Here is a 25,896-nt window from a genome sequence, read left to right on the forward strand (position 1 = left end):
CTGAAACTTTATTTGTTAAAACTCCATGACCCTTTCCAATTCCTTCAGTGGCTCACAATGTAGCACATAGGTACTCAATGGTCTACATCAACAATTCAGGGAAGGCAGTAAGAACCAAAAAATGGAGAACAAAATTGAAAATATAGTGACCATTACCTCAAATGTCAAAATAAGTGAACTCAAATGCTTTCAAAATGAGAGGTTCTCAGTTCCCCTCTGGTGCTTCACTTACAGAGCAGCACATCTGGAATGAAGAACCTCAGAGCTGTCTGGTGCCTGTATCTCTGCACCTTCTGTGATGGGGGCTATTCCCTCCATAGCAAATTCATAAATGCAATCTGCAAAGGAGACACATGTCAAGTTAATAGCACAGCCCTTGCTGACCTAAATGTCAGAAAGAATTTGAATTACACTTTTCCGAGGGTAAAGTTATTCATAATGCTTTGAAGATGCTTCTTTTTCTGCTGCATCCGATATCTGTTAATGAACAGGACAGCAGGTCTGACATGCTCATGTTTGACATCAGGTCTTATATGCATCTGCCCTTACAGAAATGCTGAAAAATAAAACTCAGTCCTGACAGTCTGATCTGCAAGGGTCTGATCTGCAAAGATCCAATTTCTCAGTGAAGTCCCACACTTGGAGCAATAGAATCATCTGTTCTACAGCTTGCATGTCCTCCACCCTCTTTAATGACCCCTGTTAAAGGAATTTCCAACGGGCTGACACTCAGACAAAGCAAATGAGATACCTTGGAAGAACTTTAGGCAACCATTGTCCCCAGATTTTGGCTGGGAGGTGTGTTTGTGCGCATGAGAAAGTGTGTGTGTTGGAGGGGGGTGGACTTTACAGTAAGAGATTGTGTTAACAAATAGTAGATGATGTCTGCATATCTGTTCAGTGAGTTTATCTAAACATTCCCTTTTTCTCCCCTGTCTTTTCCCCTTCCTTTCCTTCTTTCTTTTCTGCCATTTACTGTCAGGAAGGGCCATGTCTGAAGGGCCAGTTCTGTACAGCCTGGCACCAACACAGACGGACGTCAACACCAGCTCCAGCTGTGAGTCAATTTGCAATTGGGGGACTCTTTGAAGTGGTATTGGTTTATGTGCATGCAGAAGCTGCAAGAACTTTGCTGAGGGCTTCCAGAACAGGGAGAGAGTATGTTTGTTAACCCTAGCTCCCTCTGGTTAGAGTGGCATGCAAGTTTTTGATTTCTTACTAAATAGCATTAGATAAATGTAGCTTCTTCTGCAATACAGAAAGATTCTGATATGTGAGGGCCAGTGCCAGGGAATTTACCAGAAGAATAGACTTTTTGAGCAGGATGCTGTTCAGAGGAAATTGTCCACCAAGAAAGCTTAGGACACCTCATCTGACTAGAGAAGAGGCTGGAAGTCATGTGGCAGACAAGGATCTTCATTTTCACAGTTAGAGACAAGAGCTGCCAGTCTCAGATTCATGTAGGAGCACTGATCTGTGTTAAGAACAGGTGAAGATACCTTGCTTCCAGTTTTGAGGTACTTGAGGTAATTTGGCTGCTGTCAATTTGATTCTCTGAAGGAGCACCTGCAAGGGGGAAGAGAAGACCTTGCACAGTTCTCTCTCATTATGCATTCACATAAAGCTATCCAACACTTGTGATCCCAGTCCCCAGTGGCCCATGCTCCTGCTTTGTGTGTTGGGTGAAGTAGGAGGGGAAAAATTCATTACACAGATTAATGAAAAATGACCTCTGCTCTTCACTGTTCCTGAAAGGTACTGGTGACTTTCTTGTCCCCAGTAAGCTTTGGCCCAGCATCACAGATAAGGTAGCTGGAGAAGGATGTAGTGATTTAAAGGAGAAGTGGGCAACTGAAGCAGCTGCAAAATTTGAGAGGACATGATGGCAAATGCAGAGGACAGCAGAAGGCAAAAAAAGGAAAAGGTGTCTAATATCCCTGCACTTCAGAGTAGTTAAGTTACATCCTATGGTAGAGACTGGGACAGCACTGGTTCAAGACTATTTGAGCTATAAAATTTGTATCTTCTCATTCATATAAAGGTAGTATAAAGCAGTTACACCCTACTGTACAGTAAAGAGATTAATGCTATTTTTTCTAGATGCGTTGTCCTCAGCAGAGTTCTAACATTTTCCATGATTCTACTAAAAACTCAACCTTTGGTATATGTATGTAGATACAGCTTTTTATGAATACACTTGAATACATTAGTAAAAGTCTTGCTCAGAAACTGTAAAACTGACTAATAATGTTATCATAAATTATAATGTATTCTGTTTTTATACAGCACAGTGATCAATGGAAAATTCACAACACGGACCACTGTCTCACTAATCTGTGACTCTTAAGCAAAGAATTTCTTCAAACCATACTTTTTCATCTCAAATGCTTGAATGAGTCATACTGTGTTTGTCCTGCCTTTTAGTTTTCCTATTATTTGTTTAAGTCCCACAGTTCCTGCAGTCTGATGGTCACTTCTGTAAACTATTCTTTGGAAATGTTGATGTCCTGGGCAGCGCATCAAACCAGATGGTTTATCAGCTGTATCAAGCCTGTGAGCCATTCTGTCTGTCAGTAAGCACATGAACATGGGATGAACAGGAGACTCACTGTTAAATCGCAGCCCTCAGTTAAGGAATCTGTGCTTGAATTTCTATCAGGTGGAAGTGATGTTAAAAAATTTTAAAATCTCCCAAAGATGGGAAACTGAGTATGGACAGAATTCAGACTGATGCTCCACTCATCATAGAATGCCTTTAGCAGTTAATGAGTTATCCCAGACAAACTAAAACTGTGGGATTTCTACCAGGTCTAATGTGGAAAGAAAAAAAAAAGAAAAAAGGAAAAACAAACAAACAAACAAACAAAAAGCCTGCAACAGCTTCAAACAAGTACAGCCCTCTAGTTTGGGAGATAATTAGTTTCAAAGCAGGTCTTGGGTACTTTACATCTGAAATACAAAACACTATTTTATTCTTAATTTTACCTTTCCTGGTAGTCAATCCTGTGCTTGTCTAGAGTAGCACACTGTTTTTGTCTTTTTTAGGGTTTTTTCTTACTCAAGTTGTTAGAGCACTTAATCAAACTTCAAGATGGATTGTGATCTCAAGCTCCTCTTTGCACAATGATTGATTTTGCTAGTGTTTGTTGTGGTTCCTCTCTAGTCAGAACAGTTTGAGACTGGGGGAAAAATTCTGACAAGAAAAGTAACAGCCTAGTAATAGCAAGCAGGTGAAATATCAATCAACCTGTTCAAAATGCTTGGCCAATGAAAGTCTTTTTTTCACCTCCATTCATTGGTTTGTAGCCTCTCTGAATCTCCTGCTTGGACACTGGACTTGCACAGCTTAGTGCTGAAACTATTGTAGTCAAGCAATTTGTGAAGATTCACAAAAGCACCTTAAAATGTTTTTAAAGCTTTACTGTTATTATTAACAGTGCTCTCTTTTGAATGACAAGCCTTGTACAAACAGAAAGAGATAGCCTCTCTAGGTGGACAGACCAAAGAAAAAGGAAGGGGTTCCAAGCAATCTAAGTCCTGTAACAATGTATAGATCTCCCTCTAAGGTATAGAAAAAAGAACTGAGAGAGGGTATACAGTCCCCACTCTTGGACGTTCTCAAAACTTCACTATAAAAGGCTTGGAACATGCTGATTGAACCTGGAGGGGTTGGACTACATGTCTTCCAGAGTGACCTTCCGAACAGCATAATTTTTTAAATTCTACTGTCTGGTAAATTCAGTTGCTAAGTCCTGTGTATTTAAACTCCATGTAGCCTGATACTTGCTCTAGCACCTAAGCTGCAAAAAACAAACATCCTCCTTCTTTGGAATTCAGCTGTCTCCTCCAAAACAACCAGATGAATGTTCTCTTCTGGTAACATGCACTGGACAGAAGAAGAATGTGATGTGATAGATAAATATACATATATATATTATTATTATTTTCATTAAATTTAAATGAAATCTGCTATATACACAGAGTGGCTAAGAATTTAGGAAAAAGGGCTGGAAATTGAGCTGACAATCTCAAACAGATACAGAAATCATCCTCCCCATAAGACTGACACTGACTGAATTTTTTAAAGGGCAGAAAGGCGAAACTGTTCTTTCACAGATGTCCTGGGGATCAGAGCTAGAAGCGTCTCACTCTGACAGCAGTGTTCCTGTTGTGTAGCTAAATTGTATGGGTCAGGTCCTGGGGCTGTCAATCCAGTTAAGTCTACACCAGTGTTTATAAAAGAAGTAGATATTCTCCAAAGGCTAAATGCCAGTGACTTTGATGTGACTTTGTGATAAAGTCCTGGGCTCTTTCAGTGGGAAGAAAGTATTGCTGCATTAACATAATGACTTGTGATATCACATCTATTACTCTTTTACTTTGTGTTTTCAAACCCTGGGCTCCCATTTGGTTTTGATGGACACAAGTTTTTTTATTCCAAATTATTTTTGGATATTTATTTTTCTGTAGTGATGGTAATCTAAACTGAGAGGTCATTATAAATTCCTGCTGTGCACAATAAGCTCTTAAATATTACCTGAGGCAGTGCTTGTGGCAAAAGGTAATAGCAGATGTGCTCTTATACCAACTGACATAGATGTGAAAAACAGAATTTTTGGGGGGCACTAGCCACTGTCCACATCTGAATCAGAAGCAAGAAAATTCAAGCTACCATGTTGCATTATGGGTTTCTTGGCTCTTGTGTTTTTCATCTTAAAATCCCTATTCAAAATCCACTGAGGCTGCTTGGGTGTCTGCTGTTTATTTTAGTGGGTTTGGGAATAAGTATTACATCAGCAATATTAACAATTGTAATTCCATTTATAATGTTTTCTGCTTTTTTCTTGCTATCTATATACTTAAAAAAAGCTTAGAAGCTTTTTCTTCGGCCATTCATTAAACACCGAACTAGTTGCCTTCCCGAGACATGCCAAATTGTTTCTGAAGACTGCTACTTCTGCTGGCAGATTTCACAGGGAAAATTTGGAAAAATAATCTATATTGCCAACAGCACTGCTGCCATCTGATTGTGTTATTACAAGAGTTAAACTCTCATCCTTTCTGTGCTCTGACTTACACGCTGTGATGCTTTGATTCTGTCCACCTCCTAATCATGTCTGTCACAATACTAATTAGATGTAAAATTTTCACAGGAGAATCCTGCCCACGATTTTAACTTTAGCAAGTAATAATTGCCCAGTGTTTTCTATGGAAACATTTCATTTCATCACAGTTGGCAATTTCAAATGATTGGTTTTGTTCCAGTTAATGGGAGCTGCAACAGAAATGTCAGTCTGGCACATATCATGGTGGCAAGATCTGCAAGCAGCAGAAAAATAGCAGCTCCTGAGAGAGGGGAGTCAATGGTTCATGTGAAGCAGCTTTTAAGGGCAGTGGGGTGGCTGAACACCAAGCATTTGCAGTTATTGTTTCCCAAAGCTTGAAGGGTTGTACATGCATCACCCTTTAGTGTGAATTTGTGAGGTGGTAGGGATATAACATCACTGATCTCTTTCTGAAGTGATGATGCACACCCCTACTGGATTCCATCCCTCAGGTTCCTCAGTTATAACACTAAAACAACACGGGAAGAAGCCTGCTTTTTCAGGTGAGTGGAACAGGCAGAGGTGATAGCAGAAATCAGATAAAAGCTCATGCCAGCATTTGGTAGGAGACTGGTAAGTCAGGAGAGTCTCAGGAGTGTCAATACCACTGCAAGGTGAGGCCCAGAATGTCTATTACTTGAGATGGGGGGACAGGGAAGAAGCATTCATAAAGTTCAGAAAGAGGAGAACCTGATACCTAAACACTTCAAGGTGTTAAAACTGTGAGATGTTCTTTTTTGGTGACTGCCTCTGGATGACAGATATGAAAGATAAAAACATCCAATAATTGCTTTTATATATATGCAATATAATGTATTTCATAGATATTCTGGAATCGGTTTCATGGGGACATTCAGATAATAGGATCTGAATTAATTTTGAAATGCATTTATTACACAGAATTAATGTGTGGGCATTTTCAGCCAGAATTAAGCTAAACTAAAATAAAGGGTTGAGTTCAAGAGTACAGTATATAAGACAGTGAAGACAAAGGGAGAATTTTCCTTCATCCAAATTTTATGAAAAGCTCATGGAGATAAGTTGCTCATGTTGATATGTCCTCAGCCACTAAAAATGAGATTTATCCAGTGATTTGATGGAGGTGTTCAGTAAGGTAGAGATTTGTCCTTAGCAGGTGTTAGACATGCAGTGTATACAGGTTCAGGAGTTGGATGGAATATAGGAGAAACTATAAAGTATAAACTGCAGAGTTTTATTTTTAGATCATGGTAAAATAGCCTTTGACTTTTCCTGCTTTATGCAGATATTGTATTCATTGAGTGAATGCTCTTGCATTTGACACTTTGTTTTGTGGTAGGAAAACCAGGAAGTGATAGAAAATATAAAATGGAGTGATTTAAACATGGAGGAATATGTATTTCTGCCTAAAAATATAAGAATTCAGAGACAGAAATTAAAGATGTCTGTTTCACAGCAAGTGAAACTGTTGAATCCACTGCAAAGGAAAGATCATGAAGCTAAGGGTTTAGTTAAATTCAAAGAAGCATTAGTTGGTTACATGAATTACAAGAATAACCAGAGAATTAATAATGTAATTATGATGAAAATTCTAGGAAGGATATTAGATGTTGTGCTTTGATTATTGTTCTAGTCTCTATCAAGATGAGATAACCTAGCAGACAGACAACATGCAGTAGACAGAAAATTAACTGAGAAATGTCTGAGATTAGTGTCTATGAGACACAGGATTTAGAACACAGTGGGTCATATCCAAGCTATCACTTGATCTATCTTCCTTTTTTGAACTTCTCCATCCTCATTTTGTCTGAGTTAAGCTTTTCAGGTATCCAGCTGCTGATGAGTAATGTATTCTGATCACACTGATTTTGTGTGAGTCAGGAAAACTGGATTTTTAATGCCAGTTGTAGAAATGTCATGTTGAGCTAACTGTGATTGGAGCCTGAATATTTTCATAAATAACAATGCTGAGAAAACAAGTGGAGAGGTTCAACTCCCAGCCCAGCATGAGGTCAGCGAAGAAGATGTAGAGTTTGAACTGTTCAGTACTGCCATAATAGCAGTGTCCATGTTTACTATCAAGTTGAAAAGCAACTTGCAATGCCTGTACATCTTGTAAAGAAGCAAGTTGTGGAAACTGTCAGGTGGGTTTGCTTTAAGGATCTTTAGAAATGCAAATAAAATATATATATTCAGGTCTGCTGGGACACACTGTGCAACAGACTTTCTCCTTAGTGAAAATATCAATGGACACAAGGGATCACAATGGGAGAAAATGCTGGTCTCCCTCCTTCCATCATTAGCAGGTGAAGAAATGTGAGGGGGCTTATATGAGAAGGAGCAAGGAACCACAGCACAGGTCATTTCACTTGTCAGACCCTTCACACGTCAACTCAGACAGTCCATAATAATGCACATAGAATTACAGAATCATAGAATGGCCTGATTGGAAGGGAACTGAAAGATCAGCTAGGTCTAACACTTAACTAGAGCTGAGAGCTCTATCCAACCTGGCCTTGAACACTTCCAGAGATGGGCTATGTATGTGGAACAGGCAAGATGTTTAGATGGCGTTTTAGCTGTTGTCTCCAACATCTGGTATTACCCAATTGCACTTGTCCAATGCCTTCAAATTCAGTCTTAGCTCAACACCTCTGCATGTTTGTCCTATGAATACACAATCATTTAAAGCTGTGCAAAATCTAGGAGGCCAGTACTTGCCCCAACATCCATCATGCTTCGCTGATGCCTCTCCTTTGTCATTCCTCCCATTCCTTCAACTACAAGAACTGGCTGAAAAACTAGTCAAAACTAGAGGGATGGTTTTCAGGTAAATTAATGGATCAACAGTGAAAGAAACAGACTGTTAGTGTCTTTGCTCAGGAAAAGGCAGATATTTCAGCTCAACACTTACCAGACATTAAAGTCAAAATGAAGATGGTATTAGCAAGGCTCAAGTGTGGGGGGAAAGGCTTGTACACATGGACGGTTTAGCTGTGAAATGCAACACCACAAATCCCATCTTTTATTGTTTAGTGGTGGGATAGCAAGAACAATTCAGTTCATTGCCGGCATTACTGTGAGGCTGGTGAGGCACTGGAACAGGTTGTCCAGATAAACTGGGGATAACCCATCCCTGAAGATGCTCAAAGCTGTTTTGGAAGGGCTCTGAGGAACCTGGTCTAGTGTTCTGACCCATGGTAGGGGGATTTCAATGAGATGATCTTTAAGTTCCCTTCTGTCCTAAACCATTCTGTGATCTTAAGGGTCCCTGCCAACCCAAACCATTCTGATTCAGTTATTACTGGGACATGTCAACACATGGAAAAGACTCAAGCCCCATGTTTGGTGATGTTTCATAGGACTGCCTTCCCAGCAGAATGACTTTCATTCTCTTCCTATTAGTGTTGCCAAAAAGGTACAACTTGAGGCTTTTTCTTATACTGTCCCTTGTTACCTGGGAGAATAGACTTTACCTCATTACAATCTCCTTTCAGGTAGCTATAGAGAGAAATAAGATCTCTGAGGCTCCTTTTTTCCTGGCTAACCACCTTCAGCTCCCTTAACCACTCCTTTTATGACTTGTGCCCCTGCCCCTTCATCAGCTCCATTGCCCTTTTTGGACACACTGGAGATGAGAGGCAGATGACAAACCAGGCCATAGCTAAAGTAACAAGCTGCCATGATAATCCAGGATATATCTTTACAGAATGTTGAGACCTCAATGTAAAATGAGTGCAGTATGCTCTGTCACCCTGTCACCAGCATGAGTGACATGGAACAGTGTCTTGTTTAGAGTAGAGAGGAGAAGTCAAGTTTGCTAGGTTTATATCATGTCTTAACAGTCTTAAGACTCCTAGGATGAGCTAAGGGATCAAGCCCCAAAATTTTTTGATCCTCTTTCCAGTTAATACACAAGGGTTTCTGGTATGCTTACAGAGAAATAAATCACTTGTCTTCTTGCTAATGCCTTTTGTATTTGGTTTCATTTCCCTCTCTGGTACTGAAGGTTACAAGCATGTTTGTACCCAGCAGGCTTCAGTTGGTATCTGTTCTTAAATTCAGACCACATAGCTGTGTCCTCAGTTTCCATTCTTTGGAAACCTGAACATACCATGATTGAAATAGACAGCAAACAGATGCTTGCCAATAAAGAGGTTCTGCTTGCTTGTACTATTTGCAATTTGTGCAGTGAGGATTTAGTCACAGTGTGACTAATCATTGCAAGGGTTCAGTGAATCTCTTGGCATAGTCCTAATAGCCTGTGGGTTTGATTGGTGGAATTTTTGCACTCAGACCTAGCTGATCAACTCAGAACATCCCAGCCACCGAATCACAGAATCACAGAATGGGTCAGGTGCAAAGAGACCACACTGGGTCATTTGATCCAACTTCCCTACTCAAACAGGGTCAATCTAGAGTTCATGGTGCAGGATGGAATCCAGATGATTCTTGAACATCTCCAGTGAGGCAGACTCCACAATCTCTCCTGGCACCCTGCTCAGTTACCTGCACAGTAAAGTTCTTACCCATCTTCAGATGGACCTGTGCATCATTTTCCCATTGTCTGCTGTCCTATTGCTTGGTGAACTTATAGATATGGATGAAGTCTCCTCTCAGTTCTCCCTTCTTGAGGCTGAACAGGCCCAGCTCCTTCTGTCTTAGAGTTAGCTGTATGCACCAACTGCTTATGCATTGGGAAATTTGTCTTTTGGCTGTGGAAAATCTTCCTTAGTGCAGAATTTAGAAAGGATTCCTCACTTTTCATTCTTTTGTAGCAATTGAACTTCGGTAAGTAAAGACCAGTAGAGGTCTGTATAGCAAAACAAAATTACCTTTACAAAGAGGTGACTTGAAATTTCTTCTGTGACAGCAGGCATATGAAGGGAAAAGGCAGACATGGCTCAGATTGAATCTGGAAGCATGTGTTCAAAGCAGACTTTGTTGATATTATCAGCTGTGCACATGTCTCCAAGATGAGTTTGGTGACCTTGACTCAAGAAAACCAGGGGAATAGTGTCTCTCTTCCTGCAGCCCCAGGGCTCGCCTTTATGGCAGTCCTCACAGGGCAGTAGAGTGCACAAACGAAAACAGACCTGTTTTCTACTCACCCTTACACTGTTGTAGATCAGGACGGATCCCCTCTATGGCAGTGTGAGACTGGTGCAAAGTGTCCTCCCAAATTTCAACATGTATTCACAGGTTTGCAGGTGCCCTCCCAACACCCCAGCTCAGCATTCAAGGCAGGACTGTGGCATAAACCACACCTCCCCTCACTCCTGCTGTGGGTGCACTGGAGACACCCACATATTTGTGTTTGTTTTCCTGACTGCTTCATTAAACCCTTAAATCCTGTATCAAGAATAAAAGCAGCTTGCAGGCAAAGCTGAAGCTGGCCAGGCATGTGTTTATAACAAACACATCTGGGTTTTTTCAGTAATTCTGGATGAAGTTGGATTTTCAGCCCATGTTTATTAACACTCTTCGTTTACGTTTTTGTAAAGCCAGTGTCTTTATGAAAACGAACAGCAATGGCAACAGGATAGAGAATAAAATAAGCAGAAGAAAGCTAAGGAGGCAGTAAAGTACCCTGGTACCTGGGGCCTTCTTCCAGGGGTTTGCATATTACTGAACATGTAAAAAAGGGAAGGCAGGGAAGCTGCAAGGAGCAAGGACATATGGTATGCTGATTTTAACTCTTAGGTGTCTTGAATTTTGTATGTTTGGGTCAGAAGGGAGCAATTTCAGGGCATGTAGGGCTGAGTTCCAACATTTCATGGCAGCAGGCATTCTGTGCTTGGTGAGAGCATTTGCATACTGTTCTGACAGTCCATCTCTAGTTCTTCCTAGGGTGAGCTTATGATAAATATCCCTATGCCACATAAACCATCTTAGCAAGTAACTTTGGTGGCTCATAAATCATACTAGGTGTGGTATACCTTGTCTATGCTTCATTTCTGTAACATAAAAGGCATCCAACCCTTTACTTGTGCAAGGTAAAGCTGTGAGCTTTTAAAAAGCTATGTTTGACTTTGCAGAAAGGAAATTTGAGAGTTCCTATTTAGTTCCTATAAGAACTTTAGTTAGTCAATATTATTTATTTATTTGAATAACTTTCTTGAACTTGGTTTTATTGCCATTACAGCATCTGCAGATGGCCAGTGTGATCATGGTAGGGCCCTTTCCACTGAAACATTCAAGTCTAGTCTAGACTAGCCTAGTTTAGTCTAGTCTAAGAATGTTATAAAATGGATAGCTATACCTTTGAATGTAACAGTGTAGGCCCCTTTCTAGAAGTCTAAATTGAAATTGGAACAACCTGGTATTTCTGAAGTGTTTTGTAAAAACAAGAACAGTATGCTACAAATAACCACATAAAAGGCAAAAAAATATTTTTTCCCCCAATATATATTATCTTTTCATTGTAAGATTATTATTTCTTGGCAACTTCACAGACCCTGTAAACTGGCATATTTCTTTTGATCAGAAAGAAGTTAGTGGGTGAGTTTCATCATCAAAAGGACTCTCAAAAGGATGGGAGAACTATCAGCATGTGTCAGTTTCTTTCAGAACAGTAAACCTGGCCCCAAATTTTTCTTTTCCATTATTTTTTTCAGAAATCTTTGTACAACCATATGCACAGAAAATGGTTTAAACATAATAAGGTTCCTTTTTATCCTACTCAAACTTTTGCTTCAGTTCCCAAGTGAAAAAACCTCTTCAACACAACCCTGGAAGCTCAACTGAAATTGGACTGGAGTGGCCTATGCCAAGAAAGTACCATTGCTTCACACTGATTACCAAGGAGAGCCATTCCTTGATAAAGCAAATGCCATCCAGCAACAGGAGCCAGAGTCCATTACAGATTGGCCCATCAGGGAATTAGTTTGATAATGATCAACATTTAACAGTCCCAACAAGGCTAAAAGTGAAAACCATTGTCCATAGCAAACAAAGAGAAGAATATCATTGTGACTTAGAGTGGCTGTAACATAGATGGGTCTGCAGAGAGTTGCAAGCAGTTAAAAGTGCAGTCAACTTTTGGAAATAATGATGCTGGCACCAAAATATGCCATGCTCTCACATCATCTCACTTCTTCCATAACATTGAAAGTCATGTCATGGAAAACGACACATTTTTGAAGCATCATATGGTTTGTGTAATTATTTTTTTTATTTCCTGCTAGTCTTGTCTGATACTCCTAAGGAGAATTTTGTTGAAATTTATTTCAGGTTTGCTTCCAGTGGTCACAGAGCAATGATTCTTACAGAAAAACTCCAGGTGGTTTCCTTGCTTTGCCATGGATAGGACATTTTCGCACAGTCTCACAAGCCTTTGCAAGAAGCCAGAGAAAACAGGCACTTGAGTTAAGAGTAATTCTAAAAAAAAATCACTTCTCCTCCAGCATTTTTGTTTTCTCTACTTAAGGGTCAGAATTATAAAGGTGATGAGGAATCTTTTTATACTCATAACCAGTTCCTCTCAGAGATGACCTTGCACGCAAGTTTGCAGTCATGTTATTGCATTGCAACATATCTTTGAAGTAAGAGCAAAACTCCAGTGTGGGTTTGTGCCATGGAATATTCCAAGCTATGAGGATTTGCTGTCCAGCTCCAGCTCCACAGCTGCAGAATTAAGAGCACCTCTGAAAATTCTGGCCTGTGAGTCTTGTGATACTTAAAGGTCTGCTCACAGCTACAGGAAATCCCAGAGACTCAGCAGTTCATAGTGCAAACATTTTTGTTGGGCCAAGTGGGTGTTTGCCTCTGGTCTGGCAGGATGCAACAGCCTCAGCTATGGCTTCATCCAGCAACTGCTGAACTGAATCAATAAGTCTGTCTAATTTGCTTTGTGAAAAATCAGTGGAAGAAGTTTTTCATTTTCCAGTCTATTACACTTCAGGAGAGAGTTTGCATTATAACTATCCTAGACCTTCTTTGCACTGTAAAATGGGACAATGTCTCCATTTTCTTTCTCAGACCACCACAAGTTCCCATCCTCAGCTTTGTCCAGGGAGGTTTTAGGATTTTATGATTTGTCTGGGTTTTCTGATTTCCATTTTGCTGTGTAATTAATCCCTTTGCTTTTGCCCAAGGCAACATACTTCAATAATGAGAGAGTGGCTAAGCCAGGTCAGTAGTGACAGCTAGCAAGAATCTGCACGTTGATACCGTCAAGAATCCAACAAAGTCTCTCAAGGGAGAGAGTGGATGTTAACAGTCTGTCTTTGGCTGGATATTAACACCATGCCTCTTTGTGACAGGAAACCTATCCAGCATCTCAGGAGCTGTACCTAGCTGCCTTCTTTGATTTTGGTATAGATGTCATAATATTTTGATCAAATTTTACTTACTGAAACAAAGGAATTTTTTTCTCTGAAGAAGAGGTTTGTGTCTATAAGTGCCTTATATTAGTAGTTCTATGTAATTTTAACTAAGCCCTTAATTTGTAAATTTTGATGGTAGTAAAATCCTACACTTGCAATGAGGGCTGTAAATTGGAGGAAAGAGGAAGGATATTTGTCCTGGGGAGACACAGGGACCCTTTAATCAGGGTCCCACTGACAGTTTTGTGAACAAACATATATCAGCACCTTTTTTAGGATCCCGTTTCTGGGAATGGGAACAAGCCATTACTGCAACAGGACAAGCCTGTGCAATCACTGATAGGGACTTTGTGAACCCTCTCCAGAGTAATCCCACTGCTTTATCCTGAGTTAGGCTAATCTCTACCTGCCTAATCTAGGAATTAGTGAAGCTCTGTCATTGTCTTCCACTTCTCTAATTTAAGTAGAAAATTGAAATACAATACACACTAATTAGTGCCTATTTAAAAATACACCTGGAATGATCTTCTGTTGCCATAAAGGTTTGTATCCAGACTTGGAATTGAGGACTGGACAGGTCAAACCACAAGAAAATAGCCAAAATGTGTAAACAACTAAAAATGGACTACTGCAATGCCATCCAGGATTCTTATCTTATGCAGGACATAATTGTGCATTAAATTAGATGTTGAACACTGAGACGTGGGTAGAAAATATGGCCAGGCACTCTCTTCCTCTAGGAAGAGACTTTTCATAACCCTATGCAGTGTATATTCTGTTCATTTATTATATGGGAAGATGCTTGACTGTGTTTCTGTGTCCCTATTTGCTCAAGCCTTCACCTCTGCCAGTCTCTGTGCATATCACATACTGCATGGCTGAGTGGAGGAATCCACTAGAGAGAGGTTACAGAAACTTGACTTCAGGGATAGGCTTGGGGGTCTAACTTCAGGTATCCGGGTTTGAACATTTAGTCAGCTTTTGCAAGGAACAAAGAAAGTAACTTGCTAAACTTTGGACAATGAGAGTTCAGATTAATCCATTTTACCATGTATGTATCCTATTACTAACTTCCATTATGAATCTGCAGATTTTATGGGAAAGTGAGTTATTATCACTGTAATGATGCCATGTCATCATGGGCAGTTTTTAGTCTGAAAACCTGCTCCGAATGAGGTAGGAGTGCTACACGACATCATAAACCACAATCTATAAAATCTTTATCGGATACATCACAATTTATCAACTTAATCCATCTTCTGTAATCAAAGACAGACTTTCAATAATGTGCATTTTTTGTAGGTCTTTTCTCTCAGTCATCCTAAATGTTTTTACTGGAACTGTTGGGAGCAAATGCCACTAATTTATCTACTACACTATGCAGGAAGCAAGGAAAATTAAAAAGACAAAGAATTCAAAAGGCTTCCTCTCAGTTCAGAGGATGATTTTCTCTGGCCTATAGAGCATTGCATTGCAATTATCTGACATTATGTATTCTAGCATGGTCATTAAAAAATAAGAAAGACCCTTTTAACAATTCTCTTACTAACTAAAGGGATTCCCATAGTATCCATGACTCTTCTCAGGTCTGTAAAGCTACCAACTACACAGAAATGTTTCTGGGACTTTTAACTGAGACTTCAAAAATCCCTCAATAAGGAAAATAAGCACATGTCCCCACCTCTCAAAATAAACACAAGCTTAGAAGACACCAGTTTTGATGAAAATCTAAAAGTAAAGCCCTTTTCATACAGCTGTTATAAAGGCCTACTTCCTGTTGATTTGTGGCCTCAGTCTCGCTATAGGGGCATGTTGTGACTGCATACTAAAAGGCCTTTGTTCCATAGGTTAAAAAAGGTGTATAATTCACCTTAATAGAGAGAACATGTTTAATAGTACTGGGGGTAAATGACTTTTCTGAACTTTGGTGATTCATTGTAAAAATATGTTTATAGATGTGACATTCTTTTGTTCTGGACCTTGTACTAATTAGAGGGAGAAAATATGGTTGTGCTAATGGACTCAGCCCTTAAAAATTGTTTTTCGTGTTGGATTCTGGCAAAAGCAGAATTTTTGTGTCACATCTTGCATTTATCAGTACAATTAATTCTGACCTATACCATGTTTTCATCCTAGTAAGAAGAAGAGTGTGCATTTTGACACTTCCTGTCTTTTTATTAACAGGTGCTGCATAAGTATTGTGAAATTGGCTGTTGAGAATAACTCCCAAGAGCATGATCAGGTGATTGCTGGTGGATATTGAATGTACTGTGGCCACTGCCTTGGAAATGTGGCTGCTGATCACCCACTCACTGCCAGTTCACTGCAAACTGCCAGTGTCAGGGCAAGCAGCCACCTGAGACACACTGATCGGATTGCTGGTGCTCACCTGGTCATGCTCAGATGCACGCCTCTGCTTGTGTCTCTTTACAAGTTTGGATTTTTCAGCTTTAGGGAAGTCACAAATTCCATGCTGTAGGCTCTGTGATGCCAGAAGAAATTCCTGCCATGAGAGAAATAGGAAGTTTCAGCAGCTCCCTCCCTGTGGCCACCCAATTTTTTGCATGGAGAAAGCTTCCCCAAAAAGAAGGACATCCTGATCAAAGAAAGGCTTAGGCAAGTCTGTAACAAAAACAAAGACTGTCACAAAGGGAGACCAAAGGTCCACTGCAGTTAACCATCAGGTTGTTGAGGGAATAACTTCCAATGGTTATAATCATTTTATGACATTTACAGTGCCTTGTTGTAGAAATTGTCACAGGACCAACAGAAATAGATGTTGTACCTCATGGTCTCAGGTGTAAGAAATCATCTGTGACAATGAGCTGATTCTAATTAGCATGGGTGCCAGTATGTGACTCACTAAAAACTAGAGAGCTCTCCCCAGTGTCCTTATTATCACAGGCCAGATGGTTCTGTTGGTGGTCCTCTGTGGCAGGGAGCACTCAAGCTGTCCAGAGATGCAACCAAGAAAGGAGACAACAGGAAACCCAGTACTCCCAGAAGACTCTGGGTAGGGTACAGAGAGCCCACTCTGGGTTTCTTATCAGAACAGGAATCATTTAGATATTTGGAGTATATGTTTATTCATGTGCGTGTGTAGGATACCACACTGCAAATCCTAGCAATTGTGTGCATGCTTATACTTAGGCATTTGTGCTTCACTCTTTGAAAAGAAGATTTCACAAAAATGCTACCAGAAAAAGGCAACTGCAGCAGTCTTCCTGTACAAAGCAGAACCAGGTTGCTAAAAGTAAAGGAAAGGTTTCCTGCCTTCTGAGATTCAATTGCCCAGTCTAACAATACTCTGGCAGAAATGTTTTAAAGTACTTATCTGTCACTTATCTTAAAGTTCTTGTCTGTCACACAGATGCAGGTTTTGCATTTGCAAGAGATAGAGTATATTTGTAAATTTGATCTAGTCAATGTTTTGCTCAGCAGTGCTAGGGTCTGTGATGAGACCCAGGGTGTGAATCCCATATTTTTAAACTGATATTTCTCTCACAAACCTGTCTTTATATCATACAAAAATCTACCCTGTTTATTATCATCTCTCTTCCCTGTCCACGAGGGCAATATCATTCTTCAAAATGGAAGAATGGATCCATTAAAATGGATCTTTCAAGCTCTAGTGCTTCTCTTAAAAGCATTTCTAGTTTAGGCATGCATAGTTTGTGCATCATTATATGGTGGGAAATGCTGCAGCCTGATGTAAATAGTTGCTATCAGAGTTTTTGATTTAAAAAGGAAAAAATAATTCTAAAATATTCACATTGTGCCACCATGTCTACTCATACATGTAGCATAGAATTTACTTTTCTTTGGTATGGTTTGCCTTCCAGATCAGGAGGAATGTGGACAACTAACATTACAGCCTCTCACAAAACTCTGCAAAATATCGAGTTCTGGTCATCTTTGAGTGACCAACTGCAATAGATTCAATTCAAATGGCAGTGAAAGCCATTATTTTCCACTCACAGAGAGCTCACCTGATTCTATTCAGCCTGCAAACAGAGAAGAAAAGAAGGCATTTGCCTTTGAACAGAGATATGAGTGGAATTCACTGAAGGCATCTTGTTAGACAACTTTGTCCCAGATGTGTAATTCCATGGCAGGTATAAGTAACCAAAGACCAGCTGTGTAACATGGATGCTGGGGCTGGCCTCTGCAGTGAGTATTCAGTTGAGACAGAGCTCCAGGGAAAGTTAGCATGGTATGTAATAGTTTTGCAAACCAAGGCAGAGGAAAAAACTCCCATCAAAGAGCACAATCTTCCTCCATAGTCTGGTCGCTTTTCTGGGCCTTGGTCACATGGAGGGAAACTCTATACTACACAAAAATGGGAAAGAGGTGCTTAAAAACTTGGTTTAATGGAAGATAAGCACAGAAAGACAGGGAGTTATTCAGTTAGTAATTATCGTAGGCACTGCCTATAAATGTTGTAATTCTTAAAAAATGTCAGCATTCATGTGCAAATCAAACAGATCAGGTCTGTGCCTGTGATAGTGCAGTCAGCAAAAGCTTGGGCTTGTGTCATTAGGATAGAAAGGTTTGGGATTTTGCTGAGCCAGCTCCTTACAGTTTTTACAGTTAATTCATTTATAGCTGTAATTTAGAATTTATAAAACTCATTACTCATTAATGTCAGAGTTTCCCAATGTCAATTGAGATTGGCCTATGATAGCATCAGATATTTTGAAAGTCATTAGGAAAAATGTATCTGCCTTGCACCAAATCTGCATGAATTAAGAACATCTGGACTATGCATAGCTTTTGAGGAGATAGAAAACAATTTAGGAGCTTGAAGAACAGTTACTAGCAGAAGCTGAACCAGAGGTTATCATGCCCTTTTTTTGGGGAAATGTAGAAAGTGATGACTAGATTTGGAAGAAAAAGTATATCCTTGAAATATACATAGATGTCTACACAAAAAGACTGCAGACAGTTGATATTAATGTCTCTAATGCACTTTTCTGTGTTACAGACACTATTAAATAAAATCCAACATGGAAATGAAAGGCAAGTGAAATATGCTTTGTGTATTTTTGGCATTAGAAGTGCTGGCACTACTGAATGATGCATTTTCTAAAACTGATCCTTCAGGTCAGTACTGCATTTTGTGCTAATGGTAATTATTGAAACTCTGAAGGAGGCTCTTTCACTGACAAAGGTTTGTTTCAGTTTGTTTTGGGGATTGTTTTGTGGCTCTGGATATTACATTTAGACATTCAAACTTCAGAGTGAGTTTTTTAAAACTAACTTGAGATACATATGATCTGAGAAGAAAGTAAATAATTCATATTCCTTCTGGTTAAAGTGTCCAGCAGTATTGCCTCTCATGTGATGAAGGTATTCTGCAGTTATAAATTCTGAAGTTTTAATATTCAGCTTACCTGGATGCACATTTATTAAGCCGGGCTGTTTCAGAGAAAAACAAACCTAAAAAAAATCTTTCAAACTTCCTCTGTTGTGGTAGACATGAGTGAACTACCTATAGCATGACATGGCTTATTTGCATGAGTGGCTTTTTGTATTACTAAATGCCAAGAATTAAAAAATTTCAAGTCAAAGACAGATCATTTTATGGAGTAGGAGTCCTTTTCCACAGCCAAATGTCTGCAGATAGAGAGTCCCAACAATACCAGAAAGGACCATAATGGTGAGTTAACACCCTTTTGGCCCAAGGAGGTTTGCTCTGAAGAGTAGGAGGACAGCTGTGATACACCTCAAAGCCTGGGAGCTGGGTCCAGGCGGAGCTGCTACAGGTGCAGGTCTCCTTGGTAGCAGAAAACACTTGAACAAGAGCTTTGAAGGCAAAGTAGTTGAATTTGGGTTAGTCAGTAGTACTCAGTGGAAGGTGAGCACCATTCTGAGAGGGCTGGCCTCAGACTGTGCCATTGGACATTCAGGCTGAACATCGGAAGAATTTTTTACAGAATCTTTACAGAAGCAGTTAAATACTGGAACACAGGAAACTGGTGGAGGCACCATCAAGTGGAAGTGTTCAAGAAATAACTGGACATAACACTTAGGCTTATGGTTTAGTTGGAAAAGTGGTGTTTGGTCAAAGGTCGGGCTCTATGACCTTGGAGGTCATTTTCTGACTTTAATGATTCTATGTTTCTATGATTCTCTATCACAGACAAAGGATTGGGTTCATCCTGTGTGTCCTGTGTCAAGTTCACACACTTAGAGACTCTTGGCTTCCCCTGGGAGGAGTAGATGGAGATGTCCGAACCAACCTCCTGCTCAGAGGGACCACTAGATGTGGCATTCCTGAAGAATGCAGTCACTGTTTTGAAGCATGCAATACCTGGATTTCAAATTCTGTGAGACATTTTTGTCATGCACCCAAGAAAGTAGACTACCGCAAGAAAAACTAAAGTGAGATGTGACAAGGAAAGCTGGGAGTTGTTGCACAGCTTTGATGTGTTCAATAGCTAGAAGCACCTTTCAGACAGCACATGCCCAGAGCCATGACACCACACAGCAGACTGTCAGTGTCCCTTTATCATGTGTTTGCAAAATTGGGTGTTAGTATCCAGTGCTTCAAAGTCAACCTGTGCAGATTTTGAACTTACTAACCACCACTTGCCAGGCAGAGTTTGGAGACAATCAGCACAATATAAAAGCCTCCTCTTCTCAGAATCATAGTTTTTCACAAAGCAGTCACCCTATGTGTAAACTTTTGGTTTGGATCCTCAAATTAATGTGTTCACTAAACACTTTAAAAGGACAAGCCAAGAAATTATAAGTCCCTAGCTGTCAAACAATGAAGGCATAGACTCTGAAGAGGTATTTATTGTATTGCACATTATTGGTTTTCTTTACCATTAAACATAATCATCTTATCAACTCTTCTGCTGTTAAAATCCTTCTGCCACATGAAAGCCAAGTACTTTTTTTCTTTTTTTGTCTTAAATGGTCTATTTAGCATGTCCATTAAAAATCCAAAGTACTGTTCTCAGCTTTTGAAAAATGCTATCTCTATTTTGTACTTGAAAAAAAAAAGGCTCACAGGTTATAAATCATGTCTGGTTTTTTGTTTTGTTTGGGTTTCTTTTTATCCCAGCAATATTATTTGGCCTGGTAAAAGACTTACTCTTCTTCCACAGACCTCACTATAATGACATCATATATTTCATTACCACAAGATATTCAGAAAAGGATGAATATGTAGGGGTCAGGACTACCACTTACTGTTCAAAATGGCAGCTGGAGGGCATTGCAGAAAGGAATGACTCTATACTTGCCTTTTTAATTAATGTATTTTCTTAAATTAGCTTTACGTGATAGAATACCAGGTTCTTTGGACTTTTGCATAGGCAGCTCATATTGTGTTCTTATAAATCATCTTCTGTCAAATATCTATCCCTTGGATAAGTTTTTTCTATCAAGCTGCTTTTTAATTATATTTTGTCTAATTTTAGAAAAATAAAGGCAATGCTATGTTTTACCTCTATAAACAGGAAAGATGAAATCTATGGGATTTTAAGGTTAACAGCTGAAAATGGAGAGGACGAATTCCTGTGTAAACATGCATTTGCCACAGACTTCGTTTTAGAGCAAAAATAAATCAACAGTTAGAAAATAAATATGTAGACTCTTGAGTCTGGTCAGAGCAGGTGTCCAAATGAATGTTCCTTTTGTACTGTTTGGCAACATAAGCCTTTTTTAAATTTGGCATTATGTGGACAACATGTCTAATTGCAAGACATATACTGCCCAAATATTTCAGTATCTTCTTGTTATTCTTGTTAACTCATTCCTATCATTCACAGTTTTACACTTGACTGCGAAAAGCAGTGTTTTCTATTTATATTCAGCTTTCTGCTAGATACACAGGAAATTTTTGCTGGAATAACTAAAAGGATTTGTATATTGTGCCAAATTCTTTTTTTCAGTTGACAGACTACAAACACAGTATTGTGAACTTCTGTTCACAATGTGGCCCTAGAGGTATTATAATAAACTCTAACTTGTTGTGACTACATTTAGAATAAGTATTACTTTGGGAGTTAAAAAATACCAAAGTCATAACTGGAGGGGGTTTTTGGTGGTTTTTTTTTTTTGGTGGTTTTTTTTTGGGTTGGTTGGGTTTTCTGATTATTTTTGTTATTATGTTACATCCTCTTTCTTTTCCTATTATGGAATTCTACTGGTGTGTTACTTCAGAAAAAAAGTATTTTCACATTTGCACTGTGACACTTCATGTGCAATTTCTTTGATTCACACATATTTTTAGAGCATTTTGAGAAGCAGTGTAGGTTTTCTTGAAAGCACAATGGACACTCTTTCACCTTTTGGAGAGTGTAACTGTGCATGTACAGTTAATTGACTCCTTCACCTAAGAAAAAATTGGTTTTCCCCTACAGTAGTTCAGTATGCTTTTTTCAACTATATGTGTGCCAATCATTTAAAGAAAATTCTTCTAGTTCCTAATCAGAGACCAAAAACCATTCAGAATTATTGAGACACAAAATGAGTATTGAGAAATTTGTAAGCACACCTGAATTATGGAATGTGCTTTGCTTGGTGCACAGAAGACCTCAGGAGTGCTTGCACTTTTCTCATCTTAAAATTACTGTGTAGGAAGACACATTGTAATCTAAATTCAACTCTTTGTAGGACATTATTTTTATTAATTTTTTTAAAATTTATTTTCAATAATTTCAAAGCTGTCTTTTCCAAATTATAGGCTTTTATTTATTTTTTAAATTAATTTTTAAAAATTTAGGTGTGTGGGTGTAAGTGGCCCAGTTCCTGTTAGAAAAATGTCACAGACATTTAAATTTTGGTTTGGCATAAAAATGTGCATGGTAAAGAGTGAAATATTTATTTTAATATTTTTAAATTTGTAGTTTTGTGCAGCTCAAAAGTATTTTTATCCTCCACACAGCTGCAAAAGAAAATGCAAGTGTTTATTCCTATGGACAGAAAACTAGAGCACAGCCATCTTTGCCAATGTATTAAAGAACCTTTGCTAAAAGCACTAAAGTTTGTAAGGTATTGAGTGAGTTTCAGCTAAAGATTTCCCTTAGGCTGGACAAGATTTGGTTCAAATATATGTGCCTGTTGGGGACTATTCAGTGGTAAGGTCTAAGAAACATTTGAAATGACAACACTGTCATTTCAGCAGGGTATTTCAAAGGGAAAAGGAAGTTATTAGCCCTAGATACTTTATGCTGCTGTACGCATAAGATATTGGGGTCTTGTTGCTGCTTCAGGAAAGCTGTTTTATGTAAATGCCCAAAGAATGGCCACAGCAGTTCTTACAGAGGGAGATTTGGCCATCATTAGTAATGAGATGGAAAGAGATCCTGCAAGACTGGGTCAAGGTCTCTGTTGGAGTTTGATTATCTTCCAGATAAAAGTATCTGGATAGCTCTTCATGGGTAGGTTTTTGAAAATAAATCAATCAATAGGTAATTTATGAAAATAAGCACCCTCCTCAAATTTCCCACAAAAGTGCCTGAATCCCTTGCCCCTCATAGAAAGAACCCACCTGCTAAAATCACCCACAAGTCTTTTGTGACTGAGGAAAATTAATGGGACATCTTCCATCATTATTTGTGTCAAAGAGGAAAGCAGAAGTTATCTCTATGCATGGCTGCATTTGTAGAATGAAGACTGAATGCCACTGATTTGAGGAGACAACACTGAAAATTAGCTGTGAATTAATATTTTTCACCTTTTTCACATATAAGTGTGCTTATGTAAGTTTCATGGATAGTGTCTGGAGTGGAAGTGGAGCATCAGGAAAATACTTCTACTGCTACAGTGAAAAGTATTTTCCACTCCACCTTTATACATCCAAGCCCAAAAGGACAACATGTGGTGTTTCTAAGGTGTAGTGGCTGAAGAAGTGACTATAAGCAGCAGAGGTATTTTCTCTGGCCCAGGTGAATTCCTACATGGGCTGTAGCCTGTTCTCTGGATAGAAGATCTCTGAGATTGTGTCTGTGACTTCTGTTTCTGGGATCAGACTTCCAGAACACTTTGGAGTTGCAGTACAGAGTTCAATGAATTCTGTGTGCCTTAGCCTCACATTTCACTTTGTGACTCTTTTCTTTTTAGCAATTACAGAGCTTGTATGTAAGCCATTTGCAGAAAAGCCTGAGAAAACTCAGGGTACTTCTTACCACAGTCACTTCCTTGCTTTTCATCAGGCTTCAGTGAGATGAGCAGCAATTTCAGTGTGTATTGACTGTTTCTCAAGACACTTGATCTGAACCAGTTTTAGAGGAAGTCACAGCAAGATGAGACCAAAAAAAATTGCTGTAATTGCTTCTTCTTGCACTCTCTCCCTACATAGATAGGTGTGTATATTTGTGTGTCTCTGTCTGTGCCTGTGGGAATGAAAACTTCATAGATACTGTTATTTATTAGAACTGCAGTGGCTATACCAGCATTCACAAACTTGGTTTCAATTTAGGTGCGACACAGGATATTATTATTACTATATTATGTTATCAAGAGAACATGCACAGTCTGCATTTTTGAAAGAAATAAAAAGGAGTGATTGATTATCATGAATTAGTCACTGAAAGTATTAATAGTAACATGCACCATTCCTCTATGTTCTGCAACAAGAGACTCTTCTGTGAAAAAAGGCTTTCTTTTCAGTTTATGAATCTGAATGCACATCCATAGAAATATTTTTATCACTTAAGGAGTAAATATTTTAGTTGAGAGTTTTGGAAGATGGCATCACATATTGTAATTATAGTGTAGATCTGAAAAATCTAGTATCTTCACCATCCAATAGATAACTTTTGCAGCCAAAATCTTTATAATAAAGACAAGCTTTGAAGCAACAAAAGATCATCTTAGGCTTTGCCAAGAAAATACATTTTCTTTGCTCAAACATGTAAAAAGTCTTATTGAATTTAGTACTTTGCCATTCAATGGTTAACAGTAAGAGTGATATCTTGGCTCTACTGTGGCCCTCTTGCAACCTCCATGTATACCATAATGCTAGTTTTCCTGGGTTTGCTTCCGACTATCCCTTCTGTGGATTGAAGGGACATGGGTAGGTAATTTCATCCTCACATTTCTGCTTCTTCTGCCCTTTTCTCTTAAAATATCATTTAATAACACATCACCTAGAAATCTCAGGTCACCAAAAAAGTGAGGGTTTTGGAACAGAGGACAATATAGAGGCAATTATCCTGAGACTAATCAGTTCTTCTGCCTTTGTTGGTTGTAAGAGCATGGTACCAAATCTACATCCCACATTATTTTCTGTTTAAATTACATGCACTTTAGGTGGTATCTGCACCTGATGTATATTTGGACATAAGTCCTTACAGATGTCTCTTAACAAGAATGTAAATTCCACCATATAGACTGTCAGGGGTAGAAGTTTTCCAACTAGCTTATCTGAACAGGCAACACAGCTAGATTCATCCTGTGAGCACACAGAACTTGGGACTGCTCACGGTGCCAACACGGGCTCAGGGGGTTGATTTGGGCTGTACCATGCTTCACCACGAGACTTTTGGCAGACATGGCATGGGGCTGTGTTACTCCCACTCTGAAGGGCCTCTGAGAGCATGGTCCACTGTGTTTCAGAAACCTGTTTGTAAAAGGGACTCTCTGATTCCTTAGGGCCGATGATAAAAACTGGAGGTGTTGCAGGGCAGAAAATCAGATTCCTTCTCACACCCATTCCCAGCTCTCCTGCTGAGATGGGTGTGTGTTCCCTGTTGTCTGACAGCTAGGTAGCCCACTGGGCAAGTGGAGGCACTTTCCAGTCCTCCGCATAACCCTGTGCTCTCAGGGCACTGGGAAGGACACTGGCTATTCAGCACTGGCTATTCCTCTCCCTCTCTGTATGGTTGTATGCACAACTGATTGTCTGAAAAATTAGTCTGGCCAAGTATTCATCTGTGCTTTGATTAAGTGTAGGCATGCTGGGAATTTATGTCTCTTTACAAGAAAGGTGTAGCTGAATCTTCTCAAATACATCACTTTTGAAGGGTGCAGAGCTGGCTGCTTGGCTTGCAGTGTAACTGCAGAAGGAAAGGGCTGCTTTTGCTCCCTGTTCCCTCGGCAACGCTCACTCTCGTATTCAGCACCACTCCTGGAGACTAGAGAACATCATTAGAGGGGGGAGCTGGTCGTGGGGCATTCTGAGCCTGTGTTGCTAAAGATGTCACACTTTGAATCTCTGCTGTAACACCTCCGTCCCCAGTCAAAGGAACTTGTAAAATGAGAAGGGTCTTCTTCAACACCCTCCTTCCCCCTCCCCGGCTCCCGTGCCTCCCCCCTCGCAGCCCTTGGCTGTCAGAGTGGGCGAGTGCCCTCCCATGCACAAACCATGGAAGTGAAGGAGGTTCCCAGTGATGCTATTGACACTCTCCCATCCGGGGAACCCCTAGCCAGGAAGAAATCCTCTTGAGCACCAGACAAGTAGGAAATCTAGATCTACTAAAAAAGTTAAAGGAAGAACTCCACAAAGCGAGTTCTTCATCATTATTCTT

The 25,896-nt window shown here is 39.5% G+C and overlaps 1 protein-coding gene across 2 annotated transcripts in view; it reads left to right on the plus strand.

The window, feature by feature from the left end:
- The first annotated feature begins 991 nt into the window (after positions 1-991).
- The window catches only part of NRG1 (neuregulin 1), a 288,586-nt gene continuing 263,681 nt past the window's right edge, over positions 992-25,896 (plus strand). Inside the window, exon 1 of one of the 2 annotated variants that reach the window (XM_015615061.2) lies at positions 992-1,057. The gene's annotated coding sequence lies outside the window, so the exon portion shown is untranslated. The remainder of the gene's footprint in view (positions 1,058-25,896) is intronic. The other variant, XM_019005334.2, reaches the window with a different exon arrangement.

The sequence above is a fragment of the Parus major genome, chromosome Z (genome assembly GCF_001522545.3).
Source record: "Parus major isolate Abel chromosome Z, Parus_major1.1, whole genome shotgun sequence".
NCBI lineage: Eukaryota > Metazoa > Chordata > Aves > Passeriformes > Paridae > Parus > Parus major.